This window comes from Ranitomeya variabilis, chromosome 3, assembly GCF_051348905.1.
Source record: "Ranitomeya variabilis isolate aRanVar5 chromosome 3, aRanVar5.hap1, whole genome shotgun sequence".
NCBI classification, from domain to species: domain Eukaryota; kingdom Metazoa; phylum Chordata; class Amphibia; order Anura; family Dendrobatidae; genus Ranitomeya; species Ranitomeya variabilis.
In genome coordinates, this window is record NC_135234.1 from 215,503,307 (window position 1) to 215,515,917 (window position 12,611).

Sequence of the window (12,611 nt, forward strand, 5' to 3'; positions counted from 1 at the left end):
CAGATTCAGTCTTCCCAGACTGGTGCAGGGCTACAATTTTGTTTCTGGTGTCCTTCGACAGCTCTGTGGTCTTCACCATAGTGGAGTTTGGAGTGTGACTGTTTGAAGTTGTGGACAAGTGTCTTTTATACTGATAACAAGTTCAAACAGGTGCCATTACTACAGGTAATGAGTGGAGGACAGAGGAGCCTCTTAAAGAAGAAGTTAGAGGTCTGTGAGAGCCAGAAATCTTGCATGTTTTTAGTTGACCAAATACTTGTTTTCCACCACAATTTGCAAAATAAATCTTGCCAAATCAGACAACGTGATTTGTTTTCTCATTGTGACTCTCATAGTTGTGGTCTACCTATGATGCCAATTACAGGCCTCTCTCATCTTTTTAAGTGGGAGAACTTGCACAATTGGGGACTGACTAAATACTTTTTTTCTCACTGTATGTTACACAAAATAGTTAATATATAACATTTCCCACATGTCTACTTTACATCAGCACAATTGTTTAAACAATTTTATTTTGTTAGGAAGTTATAAAGGTTAGAAGTTGACCAGCGATTTCTCATTTTTCCAATAAAATGTACAAAACCATTTTTTTAGGGACCACATTACATTTGAAGTAACTTTATGACAGGGGTCTTTATGACAGAAAATGCCCCAAAGTGAAAACTATAATGCTAAGTGAAAATTTAAAACTACTATTGTAGTGCTCAGTACGCTGTAGTGCTCAGCTCATGCCTCTAGAAACATGCACCTGCAAATTGGATGGGCTGCCATCGCTACAGAAATGCCAAACATGTGGATGCTAAATGTTGTTTAGGCACACTGAGACTTGGAAGGGGGCATTTGGATTTGAGAATTTCCTGAATTTCTTTTGGGGGCTAGAGTCATTTTTCTTTCCCAGAACCTTCGCGCTCACAGTAATGGGGAAATCTATATTTCCATTAACAGATGATGGACCTGAGTGGGCACTTGCTTTTTTTGAAGATTGAGATGGAGCTTTTATTGGGAACATTTAACATAACCTTTGGGATCACATTTATCCTGCACTCTACACTGAGCACGTACATCGGGGTTTCCATTTAAATCTCTGAGTGACGTAATTCAGAAGAAACCCCGGAGGGAACCATTCGCTATAATGAGGCAGTAGACCTATGTACCCCCATATGTACCCTCATGTAACTTCCTCATACAACTTGCACGCCCATGTAACCTCAACATACAGGTTGCAATGCCATGTCACCCTACATACAACCTGCATTCCCTTGTCCCCCCACATACAGCTTGCACCCCCAAAAACTTCCTGCACCCTCTTGTAATATTCACATGAAGAGTTCACCCCATATGTACCCCCCACATACAACTTGCATCCCCATATGCACCCCCACAAAAAGCCTGCACCCCCACATATATTTTATTTATTTATTATGCATTGCTTATACTTTTCTTCAATTTCCACACCATCCCATGAAAACAGTTGACCTGACTATAAGTAGATACCATACCACTTCTCTAAAAAGTTTGACATAAGAGTAAAAAATTGAAGAAATAAATTGAAGAATTGAAAATCTTCAGTTATACATGGCTTCCATGCAGACCATCTTCTAGCTTTCCAAAACTTCTGAATAACAAATCTGAGAAACCATACAGGTCATATATATACCAATGTATCTCATCTGTCAAAAGCCTCTCCATCTGACAGATTCCAGAGTAACCCAAGACTTCACCCTTTAATCCCTGTACAAGAATATGGGCTTAAAATGGTTACTACTGGATTGCTTTCATGGAAGAGCTGCCATCCAGAGGGGTGAACCAGAGGCAAGAGAATTACCAGGTAGCCAGGTCAGAATCAGGAGGTCGGTGTAGGAACAAAATTGCAAAGAATAAGAATAGTTAAAAAAGCCAGTGGAGGTCAAAAGTCAGGATTGTCCACTTGGAGAATAGCAAGGCAAGTTACACTTAGGCAGGCCAGATTATAATTGGCAATGGACAACAGGATTTCTGGATCTTACATAGCTTGTAGCCCCACACAAACCACACAGCAGGTAACTATGTCTCCCAGTATGGATGGCACAAAACTAGAACTGTTGCCCTGCATCTTTGGATTTGTTCCTTTCCTCCTCCTGTGCACACCGTGTTACTTTCTCCTTCCTGGCTGCCCTGCTGACTTTGCTGCATCCATCCTGATGTTCCCAAAATTCCTGAGTGTTTCCCGTCCTTGTTCCACATGTGTCATGTTGTCAGTTGTACCCACCGGGTCCTTGTGCTTAGTGGGTTCACTTCACCAAGTGAGCCCAAATACTATGTTTCAAGATATTGCTGAAAAATGTGGAAGTCTTTTTGGGCAACAGTAAGGCATGGCTCATACTACCATTTTTTAAAATTTTTTAAGTGATCAAAGCGGATTGCAAACTTTGGCAAAATATGATCGATATGGATCAATACATTATGTGTTTAACGTATCAAGGGCTCTGTCCAGATTTGCACACTTTGTACCCTATTCATTATTTGAGTTTTTGAGGTATATTCTATCTTGGCTTTCTGTTTTCAAATAATGGACTTTGCACCAAATGAATCAAATTGGTGTTTGATGAATTTAGCATAAAATTAAAGATTTTTTGGGGCCTGATTCATTTTTTAATTTATATCTTCTTTTTGTCTGGGTTTTGACTTTTTATTCTGTTTTTGATTTACATTTTTGATTTACTATTTTTGCAGTCTATTTTATGTGTGTTCATCTGTTTCTTATGTTTGCCATTGTGGGCATAGTTTTTGTTTTCCAGACATTTAAGGCTAATTCATCAATTGTGACTTTTTAAAAATTTGCAATATTTTTGTGCAAACCTACTTCAGATACCACCTGGAGTGATTCTATGAATTCTATGAATGTGTGATTTTCTTGTGCAAACTTTGTCATGTTAGTGTAATTTTTGCTCTTTTGCACCTTTTTAGAATAAAATTTTATTATTCCCATAGTCCTAGTTCGGAGGCGGTTAAGTAGCACTTCAAACAATACATTATCAACATAATTTACTATGGTAGGTGCCACGTAGATAAGAAGTGAGAAGAAACACAGTAGTAAAATTAAAAGAAATACTGCTACTGCTCCCCATTTGTTTAGAGGCTTTACTCTGCCCTGTCTTTTTAGCTATATTTTTTATCTTTGTTATTCAATAAAGTATTTCTTTTAATTTTACTACTGTGCTTCTTCTCACTTCTTATCTACATGGCACCCACCATAGTAGATTATGTTGGTAATGATAGAATAAAATGTTGTACGGTCCCTTCATTAAACTTTAAAATGTCACAAGTATGCTTTAGTTGTACAAATTTTGTACTACACTAGGGTCCTGTAGGTGGATTGTTATCCTCGATACCATATCACCGAAGGGTCTAAACGAAAAATTAACGTTCGCACCCTTCTTGTGATTTCCTCATAATTTGAGGATGGCATATGGTGGCATGGTTTGGTAAACCAGGGGGCCTTGTTCCCACAGCTTTCTTATGTGCAGTTAGACAATATATAGTTAATATTTAACGCAATTTGGAATCATGGTATTTTTTAACTATGTGTGTCTCTATTTTTTATTCTAGTATTAATATTTTGAATTCTTCACATGTGACATGTAATTTTCTGCACTATTGTTGGATCTCGGCCATCAAGATCTATGATACCATGGAAAAAACCCCACCGAATTGATATTTGATGACATCGTGCTGGGATTTGGACTGAACGGGGATAAAAGGGAAGGAGAGGGGGATAATTATAATATTTTCACATTTCTAATGCTGTATATGCATTTTTTATGTTATGTACACTTTTCACTATATGTCTATTGCATATTATAATATGTGAGTAAAACACTATGCTATATGTTATAGCGTTTTAAAATGAAGATTGTTTATCACTGTTGTGATATATGTCACTGTTTCACTTACATTATATGTATATTCAATACACTTCCACTACTAGCCCCTTCTTTTCTATTTTTCTTCTCCTCCCCCCTTACCTGAATTTAACCAGTTTGGTCCGGACCTCTCAGTATATAGGATACCTCTTATTTTAGGTTCTTAGATGATGTACATAAACAGGGGTATCTCATACGAACCGTAATAGCATTGCCGATGGTATCATGGTTCGCTGTACGCGTGCGCACTACGGCTTGGGTTACTATGGCGATGATGTGAGACTTTGGGTATACGCAGGCGCAGACCGTCCTTTGGCCATAGCTCAATTAGCTCCGGGATAGACACCATACACTTCCGGGATTGTTGGCACAGGTAGTGCGCATGCGCCGCCTGATTTACCCGGCACTGCTTAATCTTCATGACGTCTAAAACATGTGCGGTGCGGATGAATACCAGGTACCACAGGTGATTGTTCACCTACATACGCACCACATAATGACGCCTTTGGAGTGTGCACCCTTGTACATGCGGGGCTCAGGTGCGCATGCGCCAAATAAACTGGTGTGCCGACTTCCTATAAAAAGTGCAGTGGTAGCGAGACACTTGTATCACTTCCCCTTTGAGAAAGGGATTACACGAAACGCGCGTCAGGGGTTGTGGGAAGGCCACGCCGGAGTCCTGACCTACTATGGGTGAGTTCTTATTGCCTTTATGACATATGTGAACATGGAGTAATTAAATATGGGGACTTGGTCTCTAAAGGAATGATTCCTCAGTGTAGGGCTATTGGTAACTTAGGGATATTTTCCGTTACTCACCTGGGTCATACTATGGACCTGTGTCCTAACTTCAGTGTACTGGCTGGTTTTTCCTCCTCCTAACATGTTGGAATTTTTTATGTGTTGTGTCATGTATGTAATAATGTGTACGTTGTTCCCTTTTTTTTGATATTTGGAATCAATAAAATATTTATATAAATTTTACAATTCCTGGTGTCTATGCTCCCCTTTTCGCTAGTAGTTTGCATTTTGGATTAGGAGTGACACTCCTGTATAATTATATTAGTTACTTATGGGAGAGCCTTTCCTTTTGTATTGAATATGCTCTCGGCCATCTATATTATTATGTGCTTATTGATTACTGTATTCATCTACACTAGGGTTCTGGACTACCACATTGCAAAAATTCTGCGATATTTTTAAAAGTTGCAAATGATGAATTAGCAAACCCAAAAATGACGAGGGATAAAAAAAATAGTGTAAAAAGGGTGCAAAATCCATAATGAATTTGGTCCCAACATTTCCTGAAAAAAAAGGCTAAAAATGAATGATGACTCAGGGCATTTAAGTTTTATATTTTTTCACCTTATTCACTCTGTTTAAGCACCAAAAATGCATAAAGTGTCCATTAAGATGTAATATACTATATGTCATAGCACAGGAAGAATCCCTAATGCTTGTCGAGTCTTATGTGATTATCTGACAAATACTGGGCTTCCAAAGATACCAGTTTGGATTGCTCACACAAGGGCAGTGCTCATGTTTTACAGTCAGTCCCTGCCTGGTTGTAACAATTAATTTATACATAAGGCTGGGAGTTAACTGTGGACGGCACAAACATTTACTTATGAAACAGTAAAACACCGCTAACATTAAGTACATGGTTGAGATACAGGAATAACCTTGCACACCCATAACAGGAGAGATTTGACTATTTACTTGCTGAAGACAGCACTTTATAGTTTAACGTTAGGAAAAACAGGCAGATATACTGTATATATATGTAGCTTTGTCGCCATAAAAAGGAGGGGGGCCCAGACACTTTTCTTGCACAGGGGCCCCAAGCTTTTAGTGTCCGCCCCTGCACCCTATAATACTAAAATGCACCCCATAGTAGTATAATGCAGCCCCATAGTAGTATAATACACCCCCATAGGAGTATAATGCACCCCATAGTATAATGCAGCCTCATATAAGTATTATGCACCCCATAGTATAATGTACCCCCACAGCAGTATAATGCACCCCCTTAGCAGTATAATATACCACCATTGCAGTATAATACACCCCCATAGCAGTATAATGCACCCTATAGTACTATAATACACCCCCATAGTATAATTCACCCCCATAGCAGTATAATGCATCCCCATAGGAGTATAATGCACCCTATGGTACTATAATGCACCCCATAGCAGTATAATGCACCTTATAGTACTATAATGTACCCCATAGTATAATGCAACCCCATAGTAGTGTAATGCACCCCCCATAGGAGTATAATGCACCCCATAGTATAATTAAGACCCATAGCAGTATAGTGCACCCTATAGTACAATAATGCACCCTCACAGTAGTATAATGCACACCCATAGTATAATGCACCCTCACAGTAGTATAATGCACCCTCATAGGCCCTTAGGAGTATAATGCACTCTATAGTAGTATAATGCACCTCCATAGTGGTATAATGCACCTCCATAGCAGTATAATGCATCCCCATAGCAGTATAATGCACCCTATAGTACTATAATACACCTCCATAGCAGTATAATGCACCTCCATAGCAGTCTAATGCACCCCCATAGCAGTATAATGCACCTCCATAGCAGTATAATGCACCCATTAGTACTATAATGCACCCCATAGCAGTATAATGTACCCCTATAGCAGTATAATGCAACCTATAGTACTATAATGCACCACCATAGTAGTATAATGCACCCCCCTAGTAGTGTAATGAACCCTATAGTACTAAAATGCACCTCCATAGCAGTATAATGCACCCCATAGTATAGTTCAGCCCCATCAGGGCCGGACTGAGCATCGGGCACTTCTGGCAAATGCCAGAAGGGCCGGTGCCTGCAGTGGGCCGCTCGATCCATTCATGCTGGCACCTCCACTGTCAGCGCCACAATCATGCTGTATTCTATATTCACCGCCACGCTGGACAAGAGGAAATGGGCAGTCTTCCATCCAGATCACGAGCTGCAGTGACGTAGTTGAGGAGGCAGGGCTGGAGAAGTACAGCACACAGCTCCCCTGGCCCTGCCTCTTCAATTGCATCACTGCAGCTCTTGATCTGGAGGGAAGACTGCTCACTTCCTCCTGTCCAGCGTGGCAGCAGGGCAAGAAAACTTGAACTCATGCCGCAGAAAGAACCAGAGTTCATTTGTTGTAAGTTGATTTCAGGCAAGCATCAAAATTAACATAAGCATACCTCCCAACCGTCCCGGATCCAGCGGGGCAATCCAGGTTTTGACAGTCTCCCCCGCAGTCACGGGCAGGACCATAGTTTTCCCGCATTGCAATGTCAGGCTCAGCCTCATCCCTCCACCCGCAGAGCAGCACACCACATATATGGCTGCTCTGTGCACACAGGACCTGTGATGAGGTCACAGGAGGGTAGGAGTCAGGGGTCACATGATTGGGGCCTCTGTGTATGCATGCAGGACTCTGCTGGTTGTCATGGCGCTGGATGAGGGTAAGTTTATGTGTGGGGTCAGGAGGTGTTTACAGTGTGGATGTAGCAGAGCCGTGTATGTATGAGGTTTATGGAGCGGAGCCGCGTGTGTACGAGGTGTACTGAGTGGAGCCATGTGTGTACGAGGTGTATGGAGTGGAGCCACGTGTGTACGAGGTGTACAGAGTGGAGCCACGTGTGCAAGGTGAATGCGGTGGAGTCGTGTGTGTGTGCGAGGTGTACGGAGCGGAGCCGCATGTGTACGAGGTGTAAGGAGCGCAGCCGCGTGTGTTCAAGGTGTATGGAGCGGAACCATGTGTGCAAGGTGTATGGAGCGGAGTCGTGTGTGTATATGAAGAGGAGCCATGTGTGTATGAGGTGTACAGAGCGGACGCTAGCTTTGTCAGATCGGACTAGATATTGCTCCTCGCTCTGATACTGACTGGCACAGGAGACACAGAGAGGTCTTTATTAGTGGCGTACCGAAGCTGCAGCGACGTGAGCAGTCAGCGGCTGGATGACAGCATCTGGGATCAGCGGGAGTGGAAGCTGCCAGCTGCTGCCAGGGAGCGCGTTGAAAGGTGTGTGTGTGTGTGTAGTGATGGAGAAGGCAATGATGGGGGTGTGAGGGCAATGATGGGGGTGGGGTGACCATGTGGGGCCATGATACTGTACCCAGCTTCTTGTGGGGCCATTATACTGTACCCAGCATCATGAGGGGCCATTATACTGTACCCAGCATCATGTGGGGCCATTGTACTGTACCCAGCATCATGTGGTGCCATTATACTGTACCCAGCATCGTGTGGGGCCATTATACTGTACGGAGCATCATGTGAGGCCATTACACAGTATGCAGCATCATGTGGGCCCATTATACTGTAACGGAGCATCACGTGGGGCCAGTATACTGTACGCAGCATCATGTGTGGTCATTATACAGTATGGAGCATCATGTGTGGCCATTATACAGTATTGTTGAGGATTCTGTTTGCGGGCTCCCTCTGGTGGTTACTGCTGGTACTGGGTGACTTTGGTGGGTTGCGGCCTTTGGTTTCCATCTGTCCATCAGAGGCTGGGTGTTTCCTATTTTACCTGGCCTTTCTGTCATTTCCCTTGCCGGCTATCAATGTGTTCAGATGTGCTCTGTTTGGTTCCTGCCTACCTGCTCCCAGATCTTTCAGGATAAGCTAAGTGCTGATTTTCAGTTGTTTGGTTTTTTGTTCAGCTTGCTTAGAATGTCTCTTTGTTAGCTGGTTGCTCTAGTGGACTGAGGTTCTCCCCATGTGCCATGAGTTGGCACATGGGTTCTTGTAATCTCAGGATGGTTTTTTTGATTAGGGTTTTTTGCTGACCGCTCAGTCCCCTTTTGTGTCATTCTGCTTTCTAGTTTTCAGCGGGCCTCTATTTGCTAAAGCTATATACATCATCTCTATGTGTGTGCCTTCCTCTCATTTCACCGTCAATACATGTGGGGGGCAACTATATCTTTGGGGTTAATTCCTCTGGAGGCAAGTGAGGTCTTTGTTTTCTCTGCAGTACTAGTTAGCTCTTAGGCTGGTGCGTGGCGTCTAGAACCAACGTAGGCACGCTCCCTGGCTATCTCTAGTTGCGTTTGTCAGGCGTAGGGCAGCGGTCAGCCCAGGTTCCATCACCCTAGAGCTCGTCCGATATTTATTAGCTTTGCTTATCCTGTGCTATCCCTAGCCATTGGGGATTCATGACAGTATAGCCGGCCCACAAAGTGTTAATTGTTTGGGCTGAAGCAGGAGAAAAAGAAGTGTTCAAGGGAAATTTTTTTTTTTTCCTTCAGAGTTTTGCTGCCTAGCCCTTAATTGCTGTCTAGCTGCTTCTTACCTCCTCTTAACCCTTGAATGGCTCTGATCTTAGCTGTTTATCATGGATGTCCAGAGTTTGGCTTCCAGCCTGAGTAATCTCGCGGCAAAGGTTCAAAACATACAGGATTTCGTTGTTCACACTCCCATGTCTGAACCTAGAATTCCTATTCCAGAGTTTTTTTCTGGAGATAGATCTACCTTCCTGAATTTCAGGAACAATTGTAAATTGTTTCTCTCTTTGAAATCTCGCTCCTCTGGAGACCCTGCTCAACAGGTCAAGATTGTTATATCGTTCCTACGGGGCGACCCTCAGAATTGGGCATTTGCATTGGCACCAGGGGATCCTGCATTGCTCAGTGTGGATGCGTTTTTTCTGGCATTGGGATTGCTCTATGAGGAACCTAACCTAGAGATTCAGGCTGAAAAGGCTTTATTAGCCCTCTCTCAGGGGCATGATGAAGCGGAAATATATTGTCAGAAATTTCGGAAATGGTCGGTGCTTACTCAGTGGAATGAGTGCGCCCTGGCTGCAAACTTCAGAAATGGTCTTTCTGAGGCCATTAAGGATATTATGGTGGGGTTCCCTGCGCCTACAGGTCTGAATGAGTCTATGGCTATGGCCATTCAGATTGATCGGCGTTTACGGGAGCGCAAACCCGTGCACCAGTTGGCGGTGTCTTCTGAACAGGCACCTGAGACTATGCAATGTGATAGAATTCAGTCCAGAAGTGAACGGCAAAATTATAGGCGGAAAAATGGTTTGTGCTTTTATTGTGGTGATTCGGCTCATGTTATATCAGCATGCTCTGAACGCACAAAAAGGGTTGATAAATCTTTTGCCATTGATACTCTGCAGTCTAAGTTCATTTTGTCTGTGACTCTGATTTTTTCACTGTCTTCCATTTCCGTCGATGCCTATGTGGATTCAGGCTCTGCCCTGAGTCTTATGGATTGGTCATTTGCTAAACGCTGCGGTTTTAGTCTAGAGCCTCTGGAAGTTCCTATTCCTCTGAAAGGAATTGATTCTACACCATTGGCTATGAATAAACCGCAGTATTGGACACAAGTGACCATGCGCATGACTCCCGTTCATCAGGAGGTGATTCGCTTCCTTGTACTGTATAATTTACATGATGTACTAGTGCTTGGTCTGCCATGGTTATAAACTCATAATCCTGTCCTGGACTGGAAAACAATGTCTGTGCTAAGCTGGGGATGTCAGGGGGTTCATGATGATGCACCTCCGATTTCTATCGCTTCATCTACTCCTTCGGAGATCCCTGCGTTTTTGTCGGATTATAGGGATGTTTTTGAGGAGCCTAAGCTCAATTCGCTCCCTCCCCATAGAGAGTGTGACTGTGCGTTAGAATTGATTCCTGGCAGTAAGTTCCCTAAGGGTCGTTTATTTAATCTGTCACTGCCAGAGCATACTGCTATGCGGAATTATATTAAGGAGTCCTTGGAAAAGGGACATATTCGTCCATCTTCGTCCCCTCTGGGAGCAGGTTTTTTTTTCGTGGCAAAAAAAGATGGTTCCCTGAGGCCTTGTATAGATTATCGCCTTCTGAATAAGATTACAGTCAAATACCAGTATCCATTGCCATTATTTACTGATTTGTTTGCTCGCATTAAGGGGGCTAGGTGGTTCACTAAAATAGATCTTCGTGGTGCGTATAATCTGGTGCGGATAAAACAGGGTGATGAGTGGAAAACCGCATTTAATACGCCTGAGGGCCATTTTGAGTATTTGGTAATGCCTTTTGGACTCTCCAATGCTCCGTCAGTCTTTCAGTCCTTTATGCACAATATTTTCCGTGAATATCTGGATAAGTTTATGATTGTGTATTTGGATGATATTTTGGTGTTTTCTGATGACTGGGAGTCTCATGTTCTACAGGTCAGGAAGGTGTTTCAGGTTTTGCGGGCCAATTCTCTGTTTGTGAAGGGCTCAAAGTGTCTCTTCGGAGTCCAGAAGATTTCTTTTTTGGGGTACATTTTTTCTCCTTCTACTATTGAGATGGATCCCGTTAAGGTTCAGGCTATTTGTGACTGGACACAACCTACATCTGTTAAGAGCCTTCAGAAGTTCTTGGGGTTTGCTAATTTTTATCGTCGGTTCATTGCTAATTTTTCCAGTATTGTTAAACCTTCGACTGATTTGACTAAAAAGGGTGCTGATGTTGCTGATTGGTCTCCTGCGGCCGTGGAGGCCTTTCGGGAACTTAAGCGCCGGTTTTCTTCTGCTCCTGTGTTGTGTCAACCAGATGTTTCACTTCCTTTTCAGGTGGAGGTTGATGCTTCCGAGATTGGAGCGGGGGCGGTTTTGTCACAGAGAAGTTCTAATGGCTCGGTGATGAAGCCATGTGCTTTCTTCTCTAGAAAATTCTCGCCCGCCGAGCGCAATTATGATGTGGGTAATCGGGAGCTTTTGGCCATGAAGTGGGCATTTGAGGAGTGGCATCATTGGCTTGAGGGTGCTAAACATCGCGTGGTGGTCTTGACTGATCACAAGAATCTCATTTACCTTGAGTCTGCCAGGCGTTTGAATCCTAGACAGGCTCGTTGGTCGTTATTTTTTTCTCGTTTCAATTTCGTGGTTTCATACCTGCCAGGTTCAAAGAATGTGAAGGCAGATGCTCTTTCCAGGAGTTTTGTGCCTGACTCTCCTGGAGACACTGGGCCTGCTGGTATCCTTAGGGATGGGGTAATATTGTCCGCCGTATCCCCAGACTTGCGACGCGCATTGCAGGAGTTTCAGGTGGATAAACCGGATCGATGTCCACCAGAAAGACTGTTTGTTCCGGATGATTGGACCAGTAGAGTCATCTCCGAGGTCCATTCTTCTGTGTTGGCTGGTCATCCTGGAATATTTGGTACAAGAGACTTGGTGGCCAGGTCTTTTTGGTGGCCTTCCTTGTCTAGGGATGTGCGTACTTTTGTGCAGTCTTGTGAGGTGTGTGCTCGAGCTAAGCCTTGCTGTTCACGGGCTAGTGGGTTGTTGTTATCCTTGCCCATCCCGAAGAGGCCTTGGACGCACATTTCCATGGATTTTATTTCTGATCTCCCGGTTTCACAGAAAATGTCCGTTATCTGGGTTGTGTGTGACCGCTTTTCTAAGATGGTTCATTTGGTGCCCTTGCCTAAGTTGCCCTCCTCCTCTGAGTTGGTTCCTTTGTTTTTTCAGAACGTGGTTCGTTTGCATGGGATTCCGGAGAATATCGTTTCTGACAGGGGATCCCAGTTTGTGTCTAGATTTTGGTGGACGTTTTGTGCCAAGATGGGCATTGATTTGTCTTTCTCGTCTGCATTCCATCCTCAGACGAATGGCCAGATGGAGCGAACTAATCAGACCTTGGAAACTTATTTGAGGTGTTTTGTTTCTGCTGATCAGGATGACTGGGTTGCTTT